At 41.6% G+C, this 25,937-nt stretch overlaps 1 long non-coding RNA gene and 3 other non-coding genes across 4 annotated transcripts; 3 read left to right on the top strand and 1 right to left on the bottom strand.

Moving 5' to 3' along the window:
* Positions 1–12,413: 12,413 nt before the first annotated feature.
* On the bottom strand, positions 12,414–15,380 carry LOC144997825 (uncharacterized). The gene is made up of 2 exons (XR_013659955.1): positions 13,921–15,380; positions 12,414–13,112 (listed from the first exon to the last, which is right to left on the bottom strand). It is a non-coding gene; the product is annotated as an uncharacterized LOC144997825 (long non-coding RNA).
* LOC144999301 (small nucleolar RNA Z122) lies at positions 13,728–13,827 on the top strand. The gene has a single exon (XR_013660813.1). It is a non-coding gene; the product is annotated as a small nucleolar RNA Z122 (small nucleolar RNA).
* LOC144999408 (small nucleolar RNA SNORD14) lies at positions 13,918–14,040 on the top strand. Its single transcript, XR_013660879.1, has one exon. It is a non-coding gene; the product is annotated as a small nucleolar RNA SNORD14 (small nucleolar RNA).
* Positions 14,069–14,153, top strand: LOC144999337 (small nucleolar RNA SNOR75). The gene has a single exon (XR_013660847.1). It is a non-coding gene; the product is annotated as a small nucleolar RNA SNOR75 (small nucleolar RNA).
* Positions 15,381–25,937: the final 10,557 nt, after the last annotated feature.

The following is a 25,937-nucleotide window of genomic DNA, read 5'->3' as shown; positions in this document are numbered from 1 at the left end:
TTAACCTTGGTTGAAATCAAACTTAGAACGCTTAAATGGACCCTTAATCAGTGCTAGGAGTTAACAGAAATGAGGTTAACTTAGATTAACTGACTAGATGTACCAGGTAGAAGTTTCGAGTTGTCAAATTCTTATTGTTTCTTCCTCACGCACACACTCCAGAACCCATGTTCTGGACCCTAAGCATTTCGTAGCTAGAGTAGTCCCTCCGACTTCGGATGCCACAACTGGTCTGATACCCGGAAGGTGTACAAGACGATCAGGTGCTAACGATCCCAAATGGGAAGATTATGTGAACAGGGTTGTATCCAGACGTTTGAATCTTATAACAGCTCAGGTAGAGGCCATGCTTATTTCAATGCATAACAGAGCTATTTAAAACAATCTTCCATATCTTCCTCCTACTGATGCTGATGTTGAAAAAGAGCTTGCTTCAGAACAACGACCAGTTAACCCTCACAACAACGTCATCCAAACTGATCCGGATGAATAACTCTCTGAAGAATTTATGCTAAATGATGAAGGAAAATGGTTCTGAATCCCAACTTCATGTCTTCTGTCTGATTTCACTCTAAGCCATCATCCACCAAGTCTACCTTTGACTTCGGATCATCCTCCTCAACCACTCCTGATGGTAAATCTAACTCCTACATCAAGCTACATGAAGATGATGCCACTATTTAGCCTGGTCCATCTATGAATCGCTCATCACATCAAGCAAAGCCACAACACTCCAATTCTGACACCGGATCCTCAGTTGGTGATTATATCGATCAATTTGCTCTCCTTGAAATTCCAACAAACATGTCCGACACCATGAAGAAAGTCTCCTCAATAAAAACCTCCGTAACAGAGCTCAACACCAGATTAGATCAAAAGGTTTTCGGACTTGATCCCATCATTCAGTCTCTCTCCAATCAATCATGGCCTTTTGTTGCTGAACGAGAAGCTCAATTAGATCAACTGATCTCCATCCAGCTCAATCATTCTATTGTAGAAGTTGAAGCTAAGTATGATGCTTCAGTTGAGAATTATCTCGACACAATCACCACTATGCTAAAGGTCCATGATGACTTGGAGACTGCTACCAACGATCTTATGCATACCCATGTTCATCATGAGAAGCAATTTCGGCGATTAGAGAAGGAACTCAAGTAGAAAGACGAGATGAATCTTATTATCCAAAAAGTCTTCATCAAGTTGCTTCGATCCACTTGGAACATTATTGATGTTCCAAATCGAAAGTTTGATGGGATGTTAGCTATCATTAGACACCTGTTCGATCATCTTGCTGATCAAGCGCCTACTTCTGAAGCTTAAGACGCTCTTACACGACAACTCAACACTGGACTTCAAAAAGTTTTTTGAAAATTTTTATGGTTTGAAGAGGTCACTAATGCTTGCACCGGTTCGTCCATTCACCGATGCAAGAGGGGGAGAAGGTCCAAGTCAAACATGGAAGCCTGCCTCTGAGTTCTCTCTCCAAGATGAAAATGATTCTGATGAAGATGAACTGAAGATCCTTTCCATCTCCTCTTCCAAAAGAAATGATGATGAAGATAGTGGTCAAGAGAATTATGTTACAAAGGGAGTTATTGGTCTCGAGGATCCGAAGAAGATTTTTCCGAAGGTAATGACAAATAAAGAAAATAGAATTTGGTCCGCGGGCTCCTGGCCATCTTTTCTACCTGATGCTCTTCGGATGTGAATCCAAATGGCCAATGCGAAGTCCCTACTTACAGCTCAAGCTTTCCGAGCCACTCCCTCAATGCTTCCTCTCATTTTGGCCGCAAAAATCGCTCCTTTAGACCAGGGTTCCCCACTCCAGATCCCTGATGACATTCCGGAAGAACCTCTTCTGAACCCCATTATCGATGAGAACATGAAGTTCATCATGTCTTCATTGAAGAGAGATAAAGGCAAAATCCCTTAACAGCCGAACAACAAGCAACCCACTCCGGACCTCCTCTAAATCAAAAACATGGATGGTCTTAGGAGGAATTAACAAGGCATTAGAGGACAACATCCGAATCCTAGCTCTCAAGCATAATCCTGATCCGATGCATGGCATATCACCTCTATGTCGTGAAGGCATTCTTCGTGATTATGAAATCATTCCGTTCATGTATTATGATGTTCCTACAAATGACTCCAAACAATTTGATCTTACTCTCTCTCCGTACAGCAAATACTACATCAAGTTTGCTCCTCTCCACCAATCTGACGATCATGAAATGACTCTCCGGACTGAGCAAGAAAGGCTTGAAACATTCTATTCCAAGAATGCACAACCTCTTAAGAAAGTGTGGACGAGGAAGAGAATTACCAAAGTTGATGGGTTTGGAAGAAAGATTCTAGTGAAGTTCCAACACAACTGTCCATTATTTCGATTTCACATTCTCCGGAACAAACCAACACCCCGGACCATCACTGATGTTGATTTCCCTTCGATTAATACTAATGACATTCTCACATTGGCTGCTTACTTTTGAGGAATTCAAAAAGATGATATATGTGTGGGTGCTTAACATACTGCTCTAAGCCTCCTTAAGGACTATGTCGCGGAGTTTTGCAGATGCGACTATGAGCTGACACACCTATAAGGAACTGAAGACTTCGTTGCGAAAATCGACTTCACTCTTCCGGAAGCTGAACTACTTGTAGATGGTCCATGTAACACCCCAATTCTCAGGTATGGTTTAAATAAGATTTCTTGGGTTAAGGCCTACTCGACGAGGTTGTCGCCCTACTCGTCGAGTAGCAACAGGGTGGGATCGCGTGATAAGTGACCTACTCGATGAGTCCATATTGGGACTCAGTGAGTAGATGCTGGCAAATGAAACCCTAATTCTCTGGGTTTTACACCCTATTTAAAGGAGCCTCAGCACCTTTAGGCCTCTTTACAGTTCTGGAGAGCTCTTGCGAGACCCTAATCCGTGTGTGTGTGTCCTTTTTGTGTGTAGAAGCTTGAAAAGAGGATCTTTGGAGGGAGAAGGCTTGGAGGATAAGGGGATTGGGGCAAGTGGAGTGTGGGAATCAACACTTATATCAATTATCATCTTCTAGAGGTACCCAAATTGCCATTTCCTTGCAGATCTCTTCTATTGGTTGAGTTATAGGGTTTCTTTTATGGAATGTTAAGTTAATGACTTGAGCTATGGGCTAGATCTGAAGTTGTAACTTCAGATCTGGACTCTCCTTGGATTCTAGAAGCATAAAGTTGCATTCTTGGTCATGATTGAGGTCCCTTTTGAGCATGAAGCTCCGTGAAGAACTTAAAATAAGCATTTAGAGCCTTTATAGCCATGCATTCACGTAAAGTTTGCAACTTTACGTGATAGGCATGCCCTAGAAGCTTGGATTTGTGATTTGGAGCCGCTGCATGGCTCAAATCAAGTCTATTGAGAATGAGGACAACATGAACTCGGCGAGTCGCAAGGTTGACTCGGCGAGTCCTATGAAGATAGCCATAGACTCGACGAGTTGGATGATCAACTCGGCGAGTCCGATGAAGATTGCCATAAACTCGACGACTTGAAGAACAACTCGGTGAGTCGAATGAGTTTTCCCCAAGTTATGAATGCATGTGTATGCATTGTGTTGTTAGAAGGTAACCCGACGAGTAGTCTTAAGGGTTCGATCGTAAATCGTAAGAACTCGGCGAGTCACCCCGGTGACTCGATGAGTGGGAAGAAATTTCAGGGTACTTGGCGAGTTAAGGTAAACATGGACTGTTAACCTTGACTAGGGACTTTGACTTTAATCAGGGGTAAAATGGTTTTTATACCCTCAGTTCAGTCATCAGTACCTGACCTAGTGTTTTGTGGGATTTGTAGCCGAACAGTTCCGGAGCAGCAGCCAGCCTGCGTTAGAGTAAGCATCTCAGCAGCCAACGTTATGAGGTGAGTTTTCCTTCTAGTAGGAACGGGTCTATAGCCACAATGTCGGCCCGTCTAGTTAGCAGTAGTTCCAGACTTTGGTCCAATGCAATAGTTCAGTGTGCTTGATGTATTTGTGATTCAAACATGTCTTTGTGTTATGTGTCCCGGAATTCGGTCTGATGCAATATGCAATATATGTGTTTTATGCTAGTTGATATGTTTATGCTATGCTTTGTTATGCTCAGTCAGTTTCCGGATTTCGGTCCGATGGAGGGGAGAAGGTCCCAATCAGTTCCGGATTTCGATCCGATGCAGTTAGTTCTGGACTTCAGTCCGATGCAGGGTACAAGGTCCCAGTCAGTTCCGAACTTCGGTCCTATGCAGTTTCTGATCTTCAGTCTGATGCAGAGGGCTAGGCCCTGGTTAGTTCTGGACTTCGATCCGATGCAGTTTCCGGACTTCGATCCGATGCAGTGGGCAAGGCCCAATATGTGTTTATATGATTGTATGGTATGTTGTAGTCTGGGGGAGCTCACTAAGCTTTGTGCTTACAGTTTCAGTTGTGGTTTCAGGTACTTTCGCAAGCAAAGGGAAGGGCTCGAGATGATGGCATTGCACACACCACGACTTTAACTTTTGTCCTGGGAGTTTATTTCAAGTACTACGATATGTTGTTACAGTTCTTTTGTTATGACACCTCTATTATAACTTTTCGGGACTTATGATGTATGATTTATGATATACTATAGATCGTTGATAACCTTCGTATTATTTAAACAAAAAAATGGGTCGTATTTTGGGTCGTTAGAAGTTAGTATCAGAGCCTTGGTTTGAGGGATTCAGGCACACTTATGGGTGTGACTAAACTCAAATTAAGGAAATAGTAAAAGATTTTTGAAAGAAAAATGTTTTCAAAAGAATTTTTGAAAAAGAGACTTAAAAAGAAAAGGATTTTGAAAACGAGAAAAGGGTGTGGTGCATGCAATCAGCCGAGCTCAAGTAAGTACTCCCAGATTACCTATACAAGTTTACATTATGATTATCCGTTTCAGTTTTAGTAGAACAACGTGCTAAAATAAGACTAAGGATCTAGGGAGATGCCTTATGTGCCTTCTATATGTGTTTCAGCTTTATGAGAATTGCATGCTAGTATGAGTAGACAGCAGTAGGATAGCCTGATTAGGTTATGCCTGATATTGTGAGCCTAGCAATGGAAGCTAGTACAATTTCTTGCTATTAGAATAGAGTTGCTTGATTTGTTCCTATGTCCGAATGTTGCTTGCTTTGTGCTTTGTGGGACTCCAAGTGATGGGAGTTATCCATTAGGTGAATATGTCACATCACATGTGATCAGGGTTGGATAATCTCAGAGTGTTGGATTTGGCCCTACTACACAGCTCTTGTTTGAGTCCAACCGTTGTAGGAACGAGTCTTCTACTCGAAGGATTATCTGAGCCTTGTCACATGTGGCGGTATTCAGATGATGACTAATTGGCATTATTATGGGGCCTTCAGCAGCTGAGGATTGGTTTTGGCCGAGTCGGAGATTTCCCTAGGGCAAGCCTAGGATGAGAGTAGCAGAGATCAGTAGCAGTAGTAGTGGCTTGGTGGAGTTGAGGCAGTTCTTGAGGAAGGTACGGATAAATGTGGAAGGTAGTAGGGGCCCATACTACTAGAAGCAGAAGATCCGTACTTGAATCAAGGAAGGCTGAGATGAGACTGGAAAACCTGTAGTAGTAATGATCCCTCGAGATATATCTGTGTTTCTGATGTTTATCATAATGTGTTTTCAGAATGGTGGTTTTCTCCCTAGACCAGCAGGTGGCAGTTCAGGTGTCGGGGAGGGATCAGGATCAAGCTCGGGGGCTGAGCAGTTGGATGAGCAGACTAGGGAGTTTTTCACTTCAGAGGTTACCCGCATCATACTTGAGCAGACTTCTGTGATATTTGGCTTGATCAAGGAGGGTATTTTAGAGTTGATGGATGAGAAGTTGAGTACGTTCCGTGCTGAGATGGCGGCCATGATAGGGTCATGCACACTCACCTTCAGGGAGCTCCGGGCTTGTGGAGCTCCAGACTACCATGGGCCGCGGGACCCCATTGCGAGTATTAGGTGGTTGGTAGATGTTGCCAACGCGTTCCACACCAGCAGATGTCCCGAGGGGGACAAGGTCAGATTAGCATCCTGCCTTCTGAAGGATAGGGCACGAGATTGGTGGGAGGAGATTGGGCATGTCATCGGGGATGACGCAGCACTTGATGCTTTGACTTGGGCTGATTTTACTACCAGATTTAGAGTCGAGTTTGCACCGGTCATTGAGGTGAAACAGTTAGCAAGGGAGTTTCAGGATCTTACTCAGACTACGGAGACGGTGGCGGAGATTACCGCCAAGTTTAGGGAGAGGGCTCTTCTCGTTCCTTAGTACGCAACTAATGAGGAAATGAAGAAGGCCCGGTATCATGAGATGTTGCGGAGTGAAATCTGCCAGTTTGTGAGTCGGTCTAGCTATAAAACGCTGGATGACATGATTGTTAGGGCTCGTGAGAGAGAGAGAGATAGATAGAGAGAGAGAGAGATTGACCTTGAGATGGAGAGAAAGAGGAAGTCGTAGGTGGCTTCGGGTACAAGGAGTTCGGGCAAGAAGCCCAAGGTATCAGATCACAGATCTAGAGGACAGTAGAGCCACAGTCGGTGTGGCAAGTATGGGAGATTGCACGATGGGGCGTGCAAGGTAGGGAGTCCCGATTGCTACAAGTGCGGCCGGACTAGGCATATAAGCAGAGATTGTACAGCTACTCCTACCATTACCGCAACATCTGATCTGATTTGCTTCCATTGCAATCAGAGGGGACATAAAAAGTCCCAATGTTCGAGTTTGACTGCAGCAGCAGGGAAGGTGGTAGCACCTGCCCCTCCAACATTGAGGATTACAGACGGCCGTTAGGGCCGAAGTGAGGCGCCAATGGCGAAGAGTAGAGCTTTTCAGATGACAGCAGCGGAGGCGCGAGCAACTCCTGATGTGGTGACGGGTATGTATTTTCCTTCATCTCTTTATTATTGTTTATTGATCATTGTTCTTATAGTTATGTGTTTCTATATATATATATATATATATATATATATATATATATATATATATATATATATATATATATATATATATATATATATATATATATATATATATAGGGTCGTTCTTAGTGAATGGAATATCAACTAAAGTCTTCTTTTGATTTGAGGGCTACCCGATCGTTTGTTTCGCTTGCGCTTAGCAAGAGGTTTAGCAGAGTTCCGGGGGAGTTGGATTGTCCCCTTGAGGTTGACATAGTCGATGATAGGACCGTCAGGGTCACGAGAGTGCATAAGTGGTGTTCGCTTCAGTTATTCGATGAGCAGTTTTCAGTAGATCTAGTTCCTATTCCTATGCAAGGGAATAAGGTTATAGTGGGTATGGATTGGATGAGCCCCAATGGGGAGGTGATTGACTGTGAGTTACAGCTAGTGAGGGTCCGCACCCCAAGTGGGGGAGAGTTAGTGATTCAGGGCTAGAGGCCACAGCGCGGACCGATCCTTTGCTCAACAGCGAGGGCGAGGTGCTACTTTCAGCAGGGTTGCGTAGGGTTCGTCGCCTACGTTCTAGATGCCCGGGAGAAGGGCAAGGTGTCAGTCGACGATGTATCGGTAGTGCAAGACTACCCTAACGTATTCCCGGAGGATTTGCCTGGGATACCACCGGAGAGATAGGTTGAGTTAAGGATTGACCTAGTCCCTGGTGCGCCTCCGATAGCCAAGGCATTGTATCAGTTAGCTCCTCCAGAGATGCAGGAGTTGTCTACGCAGATGTAGGAGCTGCTAGACAAGGCTTTCATTAGACCGAGTAGTTCACCCTGGGGAGCCCCGATCCTGTTTGTGAAGCAGAAGGATGGGTCGCACCGTATGTGCATCGATTACCGGGAGTTGAACAAGGTAACAGTTAAGAACCGTTACCCACTCCCGAGGATAGACGACTTGTTCGATCAGCTTCAGGGAGCATCTTGGTTCTCCAAGATTGATCTGCGCTCCGGTTATCACCAGATGTAGGTCAGGGATGAGGATGTTCAGAAGACAGCTTTTAGGACCCGTTAAGGTCATTATGAGTTTGTGGTGATTCCTTTTGGGCTCACCAATGCTCCAGCCGCGTTCATGGATCTCATGAACCGCGTATGCAGACCAATGTTAGATTGGTCGGTGATAGTATTCATTGACGATATCTTGGTTTACTCCAAGACTCAGGAGCAACACGAGGAGCATCTGAGAGAGGTACTAGAGACACTGAGGAGGGAGATACTTTTTGCGAAGTTCTCCAAGTGTGAGTTCTGGTTGCGTGAGGTGCAATTCCTTGGTCACCTCGTCAACCAGAAGGGTATTCTAGTGGATCCGGCCAAAATCGAGGCCGTGATGCAGTGGGAGGTCCCGAGGTCTCCATTTGAGATTCAGAGCTTCCTAGGTTTGGCAGGATACTATAGGAGATTCATCCAGGATTTCTCCAAGATAGCAGTACCACTCACTCGACTGACCAAGAAGTCGGTGGTGTTTCGTTAGGGGCCTGAGCAGCAGGCGGCATTTGAGACCCTCAGACAGCGATTGTGCGAGGCACCAATTCTTACCCCGCCAGAGGGAGTGGATGATTTTGTAGTCTACTGTGATGCCTCAATAACAGGTTTGGGAGTAGTGTTGATGTAGCGGGGGCATGTGATAGCTTACGCCTCTAGACAATTGAAGCATCACGAGGCTAACTATCCGACGCACGACTTGGAGTTGGGGGCAGTGGTGTTCGCCCTCAAGATTTGGAGACACTACCTCTATGGGGTCCATTGTACCATCTACACGGATCACAAGAGTCTGAGATACCTCATGGACCAGCCGAACCTTAACATGAGGCAGCGTCGGTGGTTAGATGTGGTGAAGGATTACGATTGTGAGATCCTTTATCACTCGGGGAAGGCCAACGTAGTGGCCGACGCCTTGAGTCGCAAGACGGAAGTGACCCCAATCAGGGATATATGTTTAAGGATGACAGTGATTACTCTGTTGTTGGAGTGGATCAAGGAGGCACGGGTTGAGGGCCTCAAGGAGGAGAGGCAAAAGTGTGAGAAGATCGTGGGCCGAGTAGCTTCTTTTGATTATGACAGTCGGGGATTGTTGACCCTTCATGGGAGAGTTTAGGTACCGTACTGGGGCGGATTACGACAGGTGTTGATGGACGAGGCCCACAAGTCTCGATTTTCCATCCACCCCCAGGGGCGGCAAAGATGTACAGGGATCTTCGACCCGACTATTGGTGACCTTGCATGAAGTAGGATGTCGCCTGGTATGTGGAGAGATGCCTGACCTGCAGGAAGGTCAAGGCAGAGCACCAAAGACCCCATGACAAGATGTAGCCGTTAGACATTCCTGTATGGAAATGGGAGGACATTACCATGGATTTTTATCACTAAGTTTCCTAGGACCGCGCGGGGAGTGGATTCGATTTGGGTCATAGTGGATCGGCTGACCAAGAGCGCGCACTTTATACCGATCTAGGAGAGCATATCGGCTGAGAAGCTAGCCAACATCTATGTGCGTGAGGTAGTAGCATAGCACGGAGTTCCTGTTTCGGTAGTGTCAGACCGAGACGTTCGTTTTACTTCCAAATTTTGGAAGAGGTTTCACGATGAGATGGGGACCCGTCTTTATTTTAGCACTGCTTTCCACCCTTAGACGGACGGGCAGAGCGATAGGACGATTCAGACTCTCGAGGACATGCTTCGAGCATGTGTTTTAGACTTCGGAGGTTATTGGGATACGTATCTTCCACTAGCGGAATTTTCGTATAACAACAGTTACCACTCTAGCATTGACCATCCTCCTTTCGAGATGTTATATGGAAGGAAGTGCATGACCCTGATTTGTTGGGGAGAGGTCGGTCAACGAGTCATCGGGAGCAGCGAGGTGGTTCTCAAGACCACAATGCTGATTCAGCAGGTTCGTAGCAGACTGCAGACTACGCAAAGTAGGCAGAAGAGTTACGCCGACAGGAGGCGTTCGGACCTAGAGTTTCAGGTGGGCGATATGGTCCTCCTGAAGGTATCACCCTGGAAGGGTGTTATTAGGTTTCAGAAGAGGGGCAAGCTGGTCCCCAGGTTCATTGGTCCTTTTAGGGTTATGGCCTGAGTGGGTCGGGTGGTTATCGGTTGGATCTTCCGGCAGAGCTTAGCCAGATCCACAACACTTTCCATGTTTCTCAGCTGAGGAAGTGTTTGGTGGACGAGTTAGCAATTGTACCCTTAGAGGATATTCAGGTTGATAGCAACCTGAATTATATCGAGAGACCAACTGCGATCTTGGATCGGAAGACGAAGACCTTGAGGAACAAGGTGGTTCAGCTGGTGAAGGTGTAATGGCAGCACCAGAAGGGTTCCGAGTGGACGTGGGAGACTGAAGAAGAGATGAGAGAGCACTATCCATAATTGTTTTCAGTTTCATCTGCAGCAGACTTCGAGGACGAAGTCTAAAATAAGTGGGGGGAGTTGTAACGCCCCGATTCTCAAGTATGGTTTAAATAAGATTTCTTGGGTTAAGGCCTACTCGACGAGTTTGTCGCCCTACTCATCGAGTAGCAGCAGGGTGGGATCGCGTGATAAGTGACATACTCGACGAGTCCATATTGGGACTTGGCGAGTAGGTGGTGGCAGATGAAACCCTAATTCTTGGGGTTTTACACCCTATTTAAAGGAGCCTCAGCCCCCTTTAGGCCTCTTTACAGTTCTAGAGAGCTCTTGTGGGACCCTAATCCGTGTGTGTGTGCCCTTTTTGTGTGTTGAAGCTTGAAAAGAGGATCTTTGGAGGGAGAAGGCTTGGATGAGAAAGGGATTGGAGTAAGTGGAGTGTGGGAATCAACATTTATCTCTATTATCATCTTCTAGAGGTACCCAAATCGCCATTTCCTTGTAGATCTCTTATATTGGTTGAGTTATAGGGTTTCCTTTATGGAATGTTAAGTTAATGACTCGAGTTATGGGATAGATCTGAAGTTGTAACGTCAGATTTGGACTCTCCTTGGATTCTATAAGCATAAAGTTGTAGTCTTGGTCATGATTGAGGTCCCTTTTGAGCATGAAGCTCCTTGAAGAACTTAAAATAAGCATTTAGAACCTTTATAGCCATGCATACACGTAAAGTTTGCAACTTTACGTGATAAGCATGCCCTAGAAGCTTGGATCTGTGACAAGATGAAGGCGTGACTATACACATCCTCATGTTTTGGACTTATGATTTTCTGTGAAACTCTGATAATGCGAACTTTTTGGAAACTATGCTCAAAGAGATTCTGATTTTTAAATAATGTTTTGGGAACAACGTTTTTTTGTAAATATTTCTATAGAAAAAGAGTTGTTTTGAAAAGTTTAAATTTATTGAAATTTTATGGATGTTACATCAAAAGAGGTATGTGATTTTCCATTGTATCTTTATTATCTATGGTAGATTTAATTAGTATGAAACCATACATCCATAAGTTGCATGTACAATTAGGTATATCGAGTTTCGATTTCTCCGCTACCTGTTTTAGATTGTATTTGATACATAGAAAACCTAATAGTAATGCCATTGAAATATTACTTCTAATCCTTGATTATTTTAATATGGATAAGGTAATAATATTTGCAATAATGTGCAGTAAATAAAATGAATTAAGAAGATTGTAACATGAAGAATATAATTTGATTATGAATACCGAGCCCTTGTTGCACTTCATAGGATCAAAAGGCAACTTTTTCTCTAAATATATTCAGTCCATGGTACTATGATTCATATTGTTTATATTAATTTTCATGAGATTGTTCTGATTTATTCTGATGTAGAACATTTTAACGTGTTTAAAAGAAAGTCATAAAATATGTGAAGGTAGTGGTTTGGAGTTGACATTAAATGATATTTTCGTCCCAACTTCGAATAATAGTAATGTTTTCATACAAGCTTGGATTTGGCGATCTTTATATCTAGTGTTTGTATTCGTGTCTACTAAAACTTCTATTTAGATTACTCCAGGTAAGGAGTAATATATTTAACTTTTAAATTTTTTAAACAAAGGTTTATACCTTATTATCTAAAAAGGTGAAAACGGGACGTTACATTGAGGCGCCCTTTTGTACTTTTTATCCTGGTTAGGTTAAGACTAAAAACGTACGCATTTAATGAATTTGATGAATATTGTGATAAATGTTAGGATTTAATCAAATGCAATGGACAAAAATTATATTCGTATCATGTGGAACTTCCAAAAGGGAACCAAAAACATTGTCAATCAGCACAATGCCTAATCGATATTCCTTCTTCACCATTAAAGCTTTAATACATTCTTTCTTTAGTTAATAATGAACCTTATTATGAACATGTTTATGCGACTCTTGTATTTAGGTCAATTAAGATGCTCAAACTTCTAGCAAGTTTACATTTAGATTAGCTGCGAGAGGACACGAGATGATCAAACATTGCCAGAAAAACAAAAATCGTTGAAAAAATATCATATTTCATCGAAAAGATGAGCAGAGATGCCAAAGTCACCGAAAAATCCATATGGCAAGGTTAGAATCGGCGCCTCACACAACCGATGTCTTAGAGTCTCGAAAGCTGGCTGGTGTTTTTTATTCATAGCCTCGGCCTGAGCCTCACAAATCCTCTCCAATAATGGATTCATCACGGTCATCATCAAACATATGTCTCTGATCGGAGTTGCGACCACCTTGCGACTGATCAGAGCATCAGCCACTATATTGACATTTCACGGGTGATAAAGGATCTCACAATCATAATCTTTCACCACATCTAACCATCGACGCTGCCTCATGTTCAGATTCAGCTGATCCATCAAATGATGTTGATGATTTTGTGGTTTATTGTGATGCTTCAATCACATGTTTGGAGGTAGTGCTGATGCAGAAGGGTCGCGTGATCGCTTACACTTCGAGGCAGCTGAAGGCTCATGAGACGAATTATCCGACGCATGATTTGGAGTTGGGGCCGTGATTTTCGTCTTCAAGATTTGACGACATTACATCTATGAGGTTCGTTGTACACGAATCACAAGAGCTTTCGAATTATCGGATGCTGCCAAATGGAGTGGCGATGTCATATACAAAAGGGAAGAGACTCATAGAATGACAGAGACAAATAGAGCCTTTGCACATTTTTGTTGATCTTTTGGTTGAAACCTACAAGAACAAGTCATACGAACGTAATGTGGAAAAACCAACAAGTTAACTAATGTTTTGCAAATAAATTAATAATAGTGACTAAACATGTCTAAAATGAAAACAATATTATCATTTTAAGTATTTTCCTTCTAATAATTGTTATATTTTTTAATAAAAAAATAACTGTTATATTTTTTAGTAACTCTATCTTTTAATAAAGAAAAACTCTACAAAATAAAAAGACAAAGATGTTAGGTAAATATAAGAGAAGTACCGATAGAAGTTAGAACACTTTAACCATCGGGAGGGGGTGGTTTTGTAAATTGCAATAAATAACCTAGTATTGTAGCCCGTCGACATGTCTATAAATTCAACAAAGAGTTAGGGTTTTACACACGCTCTTCATTCTTTGATCGATTCTCTTTGAACGCCGCTTTTTTTTTCTAATACGGTGAATTAGGGTTCCATTGCCAAATCTAACTCTCTTTTTTTCTGTTCGAACGGTATGCTGCAATTTGTTCGTAATAAAGTTCGTAGTTACTATGAGCTACCGATTTTTTGATTATTTTTTTTTTTTTCGATTTTGGTTTACTTTTACAAAAATCCGAAAACAGAGATTAGATTTCAGTAGGGTTTGGGAGATGATGCTAAACGATATCGAATTTTGTTATCATAGGCGCAGTTTTGTGCTCTGCTGAACGAAATCTTATTTGCACGTCAGTCTGATCCTAAACTCCATTATTATTTGATCTCTATTTCATGTTCATTAATTCGGTTTAATCGTTAATGGTTTGTCGTTGAATTTGATTGGCTTGATTGTTGATACCTGTGATGATAATCCAAAGGCTTGTTTCTCAGAGACATTCGCAGTGGCCGCCTAAGAGCTTTCGCCTTCGCCAGGCTTGAGAGCTAATGCTGTTTACTCCTTCCTTGGATGTCTGAGGTTTTTTATTTTATTAAAATAAAAAGGGTTTTCTTGATGATGATTTCATAGATGACGAGTCTGATATATCCATTCCATTCATCATGAAGACTAATCGAGGCATTTGTCTGAGAGATACCCTTCAGTAAATAATACATTCCAACTATTTCAGTTAATTTCATATTGTTAAAATTATTTTTAGTAACTTTTTTTGATTGGCTTTTTTTCATGAATGTAGTGCATAATGGGCTTGATTTGGGCCCGTTAACAAGAAAAAAACAGTTAATTAACAAGAAAAACATTTAAAAAGGCTGAAGGTTTTTTGAGTGGAAGTTATTTTAAGAATTGGTTATTTTTGTGTGTATATTTTGTATCGAAGAAAGCATGAAATGGTACAACTTGGTATTAGTATATTTTTGCAGAGAGTTTGGCCTCTGGTATGTGTATCTACTTTTTTTGAAGTAATCAAATCTTAAAAAATGATCGTTTTGGTTTTACAAAAAAAAGTTTGTTCTTATTTTTTGTTATCATTAAAGATGGTTCCTTTGGATTGAAAACTTTTAATAACAGTCACTTGTGTCGTGGCTAGTTAAATTTGCACATTACATGTGCAAGCCATGTGAGGGTAAAATCGTTTTTACAAACCATATTTACCATTCCTGAACTTTTCTTTTTAGAACGCGAGGAACGATTTTTATTAAATTTTAAAACCATCATGTATTAACCACAAGCACCACTGCTATATGTCACAACCACATCCCCTTACACATACCTTTGTCTACAGTAAACCACCGTCACCAATGCATTATTGTCGTCAACACACTAGCAACGACCGGAGGCAACAATCACCTTTAACTCCAAAACATACAAAAAACTGAAAATACACCATTAAAATATGGAAAAGAAGACTCACGATCAAGCTATGTGCAATGCACCTACAACTTATCTTGCGTAGCAACGTGCCACGTCAACCAAATACTTTTTCACTACATATTCACTTTTGTTGAGAAATGGTCTTTGCCACTAGAAAGAGAGGAAGGAAGAGAGACATACAGAGAAATGGGAAGAGAGAGATATAGAGATTAGAGAGGTATAAGAAGTGCCACTTAACAAAACACCTTTTCGCTACATATTCGCTTTTGTTGAGAAATGAGTGGTCTTTGCCAGAGAGGAATACTCATTTTTGTTGAGAAATGCTCTTTGTCCTTTAGAAAAAGAGGGGAGAGAGAGATAGATATTGATAGAAAAAGAGGGGAGAGAGATAGATATTGAGAGATTGGAAGAGAGAGGGATAGGAAGAGAGATTGTGACGAGGCTAAGGCAATATTTTAAATTTTGGTTTTTAGTTGAATCAGGATACTGGTTTTCGGTTTAATAATTCGATCGTTGGTTCAATCAGTATACATATAAATATAACTTGAAAATCAATATAAATACATTAAAAACATATAACTGTAAGTTTTATATAAAAAATAAAATCTCATATAATACGGGAGAAAAGTATATTTTTATATAAATACAAACACATTAAAATATTTTAAAATGTTTACTATGTGTTTTTATTTAAATAAATTTAAGTATATGTTGAAAAAAAACAAAGTTTGTTATGAAAATGATTCATTTCATTGTAATTTTATTTAATTTAAACGGTTCACTTGGATTTTTGAAAAAATTAGCCGGTTTATTTTATTTTAGAAAAAAACATAAAACCAATTTTAATTTGTTGAAAAATATTTTTATACGTGACAATCACGGAAATACCAATGACGGAAAACGCAATGACAAGAAGTTTTAGTTGTGCGATTGAATATATATATATAGAGAAATTAAATTGCTTCCTACCTTTTATTCCTATAATTATTCCTACCCATTAAAATTATAACAAATCACCATTCAATTTAATTGTATTTGATATATTCCTAATATAGTCTTAATGATTTAGTTTAAAAAATATGGAAAGATGACAGTTGTCATAATTTTATTGGGTAGGAACATTTGTAGGCATAAAAAGTAGGAATCAATTTAATTTCATATATATATATATATATATATATATATATATATATATATATATATATATATATATATATATATATATATATATATATATATATATATATATATATATATATATATAATAGACCCACCTTTTTGGTCCTACTCTTATTACAACTTGCTCCTCCTCCTACAACTTGCAGCCTTCCTATCAACCGACTTAAACTCAAGTGTCATTTAGATATTTTTCTTTTGCTTCCATATATATATATATATATATATATATATATATATATATATATATATATATATATATATATATATATATATATATATATATATATATATATATAAAACAACAAAGACAACAAGAGGGAAACCGAAAACCCAGAGACTTAATACGCTCATCAGTGGATATTGCCTTATGCTAAGTCGCCAAACAAAACCTGTAATTTTTGGGTGTACCCATTTATTCCAAACATATTTCCACCAGTAGACAGAAGGATGAGAAGCCCACGTCGATTCCCATGCACTAGAAACAGAGAAGGCATCCATCAGGATGAAGTAGCCAGTGAAGTTTGCCCTCATAAACCTCAGAAAGACAGCCCCGCATAGATTGAATTTATTGAATGGAGATAGCAAAATACTCATAATTTCATCCGGGGTCATTATATATATATATATATATATATATATATATATATATATATATATATATATATATATATATGTGTGTGTGTGTGTGTGTGTGTGTGTGTGTGTGTGTGTGAATAGAAGAGAGTTACACATGTTCTTGTGAGTTTTCTTTTGTAAAACATACACCATTTTCATCTTCATCTCGGGAGAAATTGAAAAGCACCAAGATCATCAACAAGCTAAATGAAGAACACCATCTTCATCTTCTTCATTGAAACTCAAGGTTCTTCATCTTCACTAGCTTTGTTCATCACACCATTTACCACCATACACCTCTCTTATATCAACCTCCTTCCAACCTCCAAAAAACCTCAAAATACTCTCCAAACACCCTCCAAATACCATACTTAAACCTCCTCCAAAAACCCTTTTAAATAACCTCAACCATCACCACCTTGCTGTTTTACGAGATCAGAATTTGCATGTCAGAAACGAAAAAACTGGGCACAACACAACCATGATACTTCTAGTGAGATTTTCACAATAAATTCTTTAGAACCTTACCCACATCTAGGAATTTTCGTGGATGATTTTGACCACGGGAAACACCAAAGAGACGCGAGAGAGAATTGTGTATCCAGAGAGATTTCTGTTTTCGAGTTTGGAATCTTCAAGTCAGAAAATAAAAAACTGAGTACAACACGACCAAGATACTACTAGGGAGATTTTCACCACAAATTCTTTAGAACCTTACCTACATCCAGGATTTTTCGTGGACGATTTTGACCACAGAAAACCCCAAAGAGACGTGAGAGAGAATTGGCTATTCAGAGAGATCTAGTTTGAAAATCTACGTTCATCACCACCCAAAGCTCCTTCAACATCACCTGCCTTACACCACCAAAACTACAACCTTATTCCACCTCCTACCACAATCCAAATACCCACTCCAACCTCATAATATCTCCTCAAAACACCTTATACCCGTATACAAATACATGACACGTGTACTTTGCATTGTTATGTAAACAACCCATTTTACATGAAAATGAACTTTGTGTTACTTATCAAATACCGGATTGATCTTTGAACAAAAAAGAAACAAAGTGTATGAAGTTTCTGTCCAACCTTCAACTAGTTGTTCCATTAGTCCAACTATCGACTAGTCGTTCCATTAGTACAACAATCGATCAGTCGTTCAATTAGTCCAACAATCAACCAGTCGTTCCATCAGTCCAGTTCTAAAACTCGATCAGTCCATTTATTGACGAACCTACTTGATATATATTTATATAGTTATATATTTTATTATAGTTTTACGTCATTTAAATACAATTATTTATATTATTTATAACTTAACGTCATTTAAATACAGTCATTTATGTTATTTATAGTTATACGTCATTTAAATATAGTTATTTATATTATTATAGCTTTCCAGTTTATATTTACTCCTCAATTCTTATTCTTTATATATCCGCCATCTTATATCTGTAATTTATATATCTGTCACACAGTAACTGGTATCAAAGCCTTTATATGTGTTGAAAATATAGAATGTGATCACCACAAATAAAGGTTCGGATACCAGTTACTGTGTGACAGATATATAAATTAAAGATATAAGATGCGGATATATAAAGAATGAGAATTGCGGAATAAGTATAAACTGAAAAGCTATAAATGACTGAAAGTTATAATAATATAAATAACTATATTTAAGACGTAAAGCTATAAATAATATAAATGATTATATTTAAATGGCGTTAAGCTATAAATAATATAAATGACTGTATTTAAATGACGTAAAGCTATAATAAAATATATAACTATATAAATATATATCAAGTAGGTTCGTCAATAAATTTACTGAATGAGTTTTACAACTGGACTGATGGAACGACTGGTCGATAGTGGGGTTGATGGAACGACTTGTCGATAGTTGGACTAATGGAACGACTGGTCGATAGTTGGACTAATGGAACGACTGGTCGAAAGTTGGATATAATCTTAATACACTTTGTTCCTTTTTTGTTCAAAGATCAATCCGGTATTTGATAAGTAACACAAAGTTCATTTTCATGTAAAATGAGTTGTTTACATAACAGTGCAAAGTACACGGGTCATGTATTTGTATACGAGTATATGGTGTTTTGAGGAGATTTTATGAGGTTGGAGTGGGTATTTGGATTGTGGTAGGAGGTGGAATAAGGTTGTAGTTTTGGTGGTGTAAGGCAGGTGATGTTGAAGGAGCTTTGGGTGGTGATGAATGTAGATTTTCGAACTAGATCTCTCTGAATATAGCCAATTCTCTCTCACGTCTCTTTGGGGTTTTCTATGGTCAAAATCGTCCACGAAAACTCCTGGATGTAGGTAAGGTTCTAAAGAATTTGTGGTGAAAATCTCCCTAGTAGTATCTTGGCCGTGTTGTGTTCAGTTTTTTATTTTCTGACTTGAAGATTCTGAACTCGAAAACAGAAATCTCTCTGGATACACAATTCTCTCTCGCATCTCTTTGGGGTTTCCCATGGTCAAAATCATCCACGAAAATTCATAGATGTGGGTAAGGTTCTAAAGAATTTGTGGTAAAAATCTCCTTAGCAGTATCATGGTTGTTATGTGCCCAGTTTTTTCGTTTCTGACATGCAAATTCTGATCTCGAAAAACAGCAAGGTGGTGATGGTTGAGGTGATTTGAAAGGGTTTTTGGAGGAGTTTAAGTATGGTCATTGGAGGGTGTTTGGAGAGTAATTTGAGGTTTTTTGGAGGTTGGAAGGAGGTTGATATAAGAGATGTGTATTGTAACATCCATAAATTTTACGCCAAATTTAAACTTTTTCAATCATAAATAAAAACCAAATAGCATTGTTTACAAAATGTTTTCAAATCATTTTCCATCAGAGTGTCCCAAAAATCATAACATAAGGATGAGTAGTGGTACTGTCACGCCTTCGCCTTTCCATGATCTCCTGAAGTACCTGAAACAATAAACTGAAAACTGTAAGCCTGGGGGCTTGGTGAGCTACCCCCAAAATATCAATACCACACTGACAATACCATATAAGGAATAATGAATCAATCAACATGCATATTGGGTCATCGGTCTGATTGGACCGCCCTACCGGGCCTACAGTCTATATGAATCTATCCCGAGCCTTCGGCATGACTGGTCCGCCACGTGGGCCTATAGTCTCCCTGGATCGCTCATAGGGTATATTGGCCTTCAGCACAAAGCAGGACCGCCTCAACCCAACCACAAACAAATAACCATGTGCGTATACTATCATATACTGGCATATACAAACATCAAACATATCTATCTCACCGATCATCAATCATAGAATTCTCCTGTAACTAGAGTACCGACCTAGCATGTCACTAACATACCAATCCCTACGGATCTTAAAAGCTTAACATACTGTCTACCTTGATTCCGATCTAACAGATCATAACCACATGTAGCATACCATAACAATAACAATTAAAGGGCCGGCCTTGGTGCCGTAGACCCTACCGATACAGTGAGGATAACTCACCTCGCAGATGTCGACTCGAAAGGTAAACTCCAACTCTCGGATCACTTGACACAGGATCCACCACCTATTATCATAGTACAACATACTCATAAGTCCTTAACCTTATAAGGTACTCCATAACCCACTAGTCAACCCCTGGTCAAAGTCAAAGTCCTCAATCAAGGTCAACAGTCGATGTTGACCCCAACTCGCCGAGTACGCTCGTCTACTTGTCGCGTTCCTTGAAGTACAATCCCAACTCACCGAGTCATCGGGGTGACTCGTCGAGTTCCTTTGATTCTCGATCCAACTTTAAGGCCACCCGTCGAGTTTCCTCCTTACAACTCGATGGATACACACGCATACATATCCTAGAGAAAACTCATCCGACGAGCCGAGTTGTTCTTCAACTCGTCAAGTTTATGGCAATCTTCATCGGACTCATCGAGTTGTTCATCCAACTCGTTGAGTTCACGACCATCTTCATGTGACTCGCCGAGTCCATTCAGTCCATTTTCCATACAGACTTGTTTTGAGCCATGCAGCGGCTCCAAATCACAGATCCAAGCTTCTAGGGCATGCTTATCACGTAAAGTTGCAAACTTTACGTGCATGCATGGCTATAAAGGCTCTAAATGCCTATTTTAAGTTCTTAATGGAACTTCATGCTCAAGATGGACCTTAATCATGACCAAAACTGAAACTTTATGCTTCTAGAATCCAAGGAGGGTCCAGATCTGAAGTTACAACTTCAGATCTAGCCCATAGCTCATCATACCAACTTAAAAATCCATAAAAGCCCTAGAAACTCAACAAAAGGGAAAAATGGAAGTAAGGATTGGCACTTTGATACCTCCAAAGGATTATAAATGAGGTAAATCTTGCTTCCCACGCCTTCCTTAATTCAATTCCTTTGCACTTTTAGCTTTCTTCCTCTAAGATTCTCTTTCCAAGCCTCAACACCACACTAAGGCACACACACACACACACGTATTAGGGTTTTAAGGGGCTCTCAAAGACTACAAAGAGGCCAAAGGAGGCTAAGGAACCTTTAAATAGAGGTGCAAACCCCGAGATTTAGGGTTTCACCTGCCAGCTCCTACTCGTCGAGTCCCAATATGGACTCATCGAGTAGGTCACTTAATATGTGATCTCATCCAGCTGCTACTCGATGAGTAGGTCAACCAACTCGTCGAGTAGAGCTTAACCCAATAAATCTTATTTAAGCAATACCTGAGAATCTGGGGGTTACAACTTTCCCCCACTTGAACTAGACTTCGCCCTCGAAGTCCGCTGGAATAAACAATGTCGGGTAATGCTCACACATCTCCTCCTGTGGCTCCCATGTCCACTCGGATCCCTTCCGATGTTCCCACTGTACCTTTACTAAAGGTATTTCCTTGTTCCACAAAATCTTCTTCTTCCTTTCCAAAATAGCCACATGCCTCTCCACATAGTTTGGGCACTCATCGACCTGAATGTCATCCAACGATACCACTGCTTCCTGGTCCATAATGCATTTTCTCAATTGCAAAACATGAAATGTGATGTGGATCCGGCTAAGCTCCTCCGGAAGCTCTAGCCTATAAGCCACCCTGCCAACCCTGGCAACAATCATGAACGACCCAATATAACGGGGACCTAATTTTCCCTTCTTCCTGAAGCGGATTACACCCTTACAGGGTGAGACCTTCCGGAGAACCATGTCACCCACTTGAAATTCCAGCTCAGATCGGTGTCGGTCGCCATAACTTTTCTGCCTACTCTGAGCGGTCTGCAGTCGCTGTCTAATCTGCTGAATCATCTCGGTAGTTTGCTGAACTACATCTGTCCGACCCATCACCCTGTGCCCAACCTCACCCCATCATACTGGGGTCTTGCACTTTCGCCCATACAACAGCTTGAAAGGCTGGGCGCCGATACTGGAATGATAGCTATTGTTGTAGGCGAATTCTGCAAGCGGTAGGTGGGAATCCCAACTCCCACCAAAATCAATGACGCACGCCCTCAACATATCCTTGAGGGTCTGAATGATCCGCTCACTCTGCCCATCAGTCTGCGAATGGAACGGTGTGGTAAAATGCAGTCTCATACCCAGTTCCTCGTGGAACTTCTGCCAAAAACGGGAAGTAAACCTGACATCTCGATCGGAAATTATAGAAACTGGAACCCCATGGCGAGAGACAATCTCTCTGATGTACAGTTCGGCCAACTTCTCTGCCGACGAACTCTCCCATATGGCTAGGAAATGAGCACTCTTGGTCAATCGATCCACGATGACCCATATAGCATCGAACCCCCTTGCCGTCTTCGGCAACTTTGTGATGAAATCCATCATAATCCATTCCCATTTCCACTTGGGAATCTCCAGAGGCTACAGCTTACCATGTGGCCTCTGGTGCTCGGCCTTGACCATCCTACAAGTCAAGCACCGTTCGACAAACCGAGCGATATCTCGCTTCATGCCAAGCCACCAATAACTCAAACTCAAATCACGGTACATCTTGGTGGCTCCTGGGTGAATCGAAAAACGAGACTTATGAGCCTCCTCCATCACTGTCTGCCAGACCCCTCCAGATATCGAAACCCAAACCCGACCGTAACGGGTCAACAACCTGCGGCTATCCTAAACAAACCGGGTGCTTTCGCCCTTAATCCTCTCAATGTTCCAGTTCTCTAGTCTCATACCCTCAATTTGAGCATCCTTGGCCAAACCCACCAGTGAGGAATCCACCACTATCGTCATACACCTGGCTGGGGTCGAGGACCCCGCTGATTTGCGGCTCAAAGCATCCGCAATCATGTTTGCTTTACCAAGATGGTAAAGCATATCACAATCATAGTCCTTGACCACATCCAGCAATATGCGCTTCCTCATGTTCAGGTTTGGCTGATCCATGATATGTTTCAAACTCTTGTGATCCGTGTATATAGTACAACGGATCCCGTACAGATAGTACCTCCAAATCTTGAGAGCGAAAACCACCACTCCCAACTCAAGATCGTGCGTAGGGTATCTCGTCTCATGCGGCTTCAGCTGCCGCGATGCGTAGGCTATCACTCGTCCCCTCTGCATAAGGACTGCCCCCAAGCCTGTGATGGACGCATCACAAAATACCACAAAATCCTCAACTCCCTCGGGGAGTGTCTACACCGGCGCCTCGCATAAACATCGCCGAAGGGTCTCAAATGCCCTCTTCTGCTCATGGGCCCACTGGAAATCCACCCCTTCCTCGTTAGACGAGTGAGGGTACGATAATCTTGGAGAAATCACGAATGAATCTCTGATAATACCCTGCTAAACCCAAGAAACTCCTGATGTCCAAGGGAGGTTTCGGAATCTCCCACTGCATAACCGCATCCACCTTGGCCGGATCGACCAAAATCCCCTCCTGGTTAACAAGATGTCCGAGGAACTTGACCTCTCGTAACCAAAAATCGCATTTCGAGATTTTGTCATACAACCTTTCTCGCCTCAGAACCCCCAACAGTTCCCTGAGATGCTCCTCATGTTGCTCTCGGGTATTGGAATACACCAAGATATCATCTATGAACACAATGACAAAGCAATCGAGCATCGGTCTGCAGACTCGGTTCATCAGATCCATGAATACCGATGGCGCGTTGGTGAGCCCAAACGGCATCACCACGAACTCGTAATGACCATAACGAGTCTGAAACGCGGTCTTCTCCACGTCCTCCTCTCTCACCCTGACCTGGTGATATAATGACCTCAAATCAATCTTGGAAAACCAAGATGCACCCTGCAGCTGATCGAAAAGATCATCTATCCTTGGGAGTGGATAACGGTTCTTCACCGTTAACTTATTCAGCTCCCTATAGTCAATGCACATCCTGTGCGAACCTTCCTTCTTCCTAATGAAGAGGACCGGTGCTCCCCAGGGTGAACTACTTGAACGAATAAACTGCTTACCTAGCAACTCCTGCAACTAAGATGATAGCTCCTGCATCTCAAGCGGTGCCAATCGGTACGATGCCCTGGCGATCGGGGCCGCACCTGGCACTAGGTCAATCCTGAACTCAACCTGCCTCTCCGGAGGCACTCCGGGTAACTCCTCCGGAAACACATCAACAAACTCCCTCACCACCGGAACCTCAGAAACTGAGAGCTGCTCTCTAACCCCGCGTATCTATCACATATGCCAAATAACCGGCACACCCGTGCTGAATATACTATCAAGCCCAAGCTGCCAAACAAAACCCTGATCCCAACCTGGTGCCCTTACCATATACTACAAGTTCTCCCCCACTTGGGGTTCGAACCACCACTGCTGTCCCTCACAGTCGATCATGACGCCAAAACGGCTAAGCCAATCCATCCCTACAATAACGTACACTTCCTCCATGAGGATAGGAATCAAATCTATCGGGAAAGACACCCCGAAAATCTCCAACTCGCATCCCCGATAGACCGAAGAGGCAGAAACCTCGTGCTCATTGGCGATCGAAACTCGCAACAGACACTTAAGATCATCTTCGGCACACTGGACCCTCTAGAGAAGGTCTGAGATACAAACGACCGACTCGCCCCCGAGTCAAATAATACCAAAGCGGGAAAAGAATTCACTAAAAACGTACCTAATCACAGGTACAATCAATAAGCATAACACAAATACAATAACTGAGATAGCGAATTGAAACGTACCAGCAACCACATCCGGTGATGCCTTGGTCTCCTCGCCCGTGAGCTGGAAGGCGCGAACCTGAGCCTTCGGAGGCTCCACCTTGACTGGCCTCTCATCTCCAATCCTCACAATAGTTGGCGCAGAACCCTGCGCCGACTTGGCGGCGAGCTGTGGATAGTTGGTCTTCACATGAACAACCTGATGACAATGTTAACAAATCCTCATATCTGCTGGAGGGGCGGATTGGCAGCAGTCCCTGGCATAGTGCCCCTCCTTGCCACATTTGTGGCACCCACCTCCTGCTCTACAAACTCCCGAATGAACCCTGCCACACTTTCCACAAGTGCAGCTCTGCTGACCCCCAGACCGTGTATCAGCGGTCTTAGACCGCTTATGTGACAACTGGAAGTTTCCATTATGTACAAAACATATCAATTCAATAGAAGATAGAAAAATTATAGTTAAGTTTCAGACTCTTAGGTATAATTTTGATAGTTTTTCAGGATTTACACTTAAGGATATACCAGGAGAGTGGATGCACTAGGGTTTTGTGCAACACGGTGATTCCAAAACTCTGTGATATTAGAGTTCATTACGGAAATAAAATATTTTCTGCCAAAAATCCCAGTACTATATATAGAAATCTGAACCATATTCAGTTATTAGTTACAATTCCAACTAGAGAAAAGCCAAATTCTCTCTCACGGATCTTCGGGTTTTCATCCCAAATCGTGAGTACTTCTATCTAGTTGTAATATATAGCTTAGATTGTGCCTAATAACATCAAAATCGGATCGAAACCCCAAGATTTGAGAGTTTACCGCCCAAGAACACTTGGAGAGTAAACACTTTTATAAGGGCCAAAGTGTGCCCAATGACCCTCCAAACCTTGGAAATGAACCTTGAGACTACCTATGACATGTTTAGACCACAAAATCATTAAGAAACAAAGGTTGAAAGTGAGTTCACGGCCAAGGATGTTCTTGGGCCGTGAACTCCATTTTTAGGTGCCAAAATTACCTTGATGTGTCTAGGACCCAAAACAATCAAAATACCAACACCCATAGGTGTTCACGGCTGCAAACACATGACCAAATGGTACATGGGCCGAAAACTCAAGTTAGGGGTGT

This window comes from Lactuca saligna, chromosome 5, assembly GCF_052625555.1.
Source record: "Lactuca saligna cultivar CGN05327 chromosome 5, ASM5262555v1, whole genome shotgun sequence".
NCBI classification, from domain to species: domain Eukaryota; kingdom Viridiplantae; phylum Streptophyta; class Magnoliopsida; order Asterales; family Asteraceae; genus Lactuca; species Lactuca saligna.
Note: the sequence above shows the minus strand (reverse complement) of the source record. Positions and strands in the feature narration are given on the sequence as shown.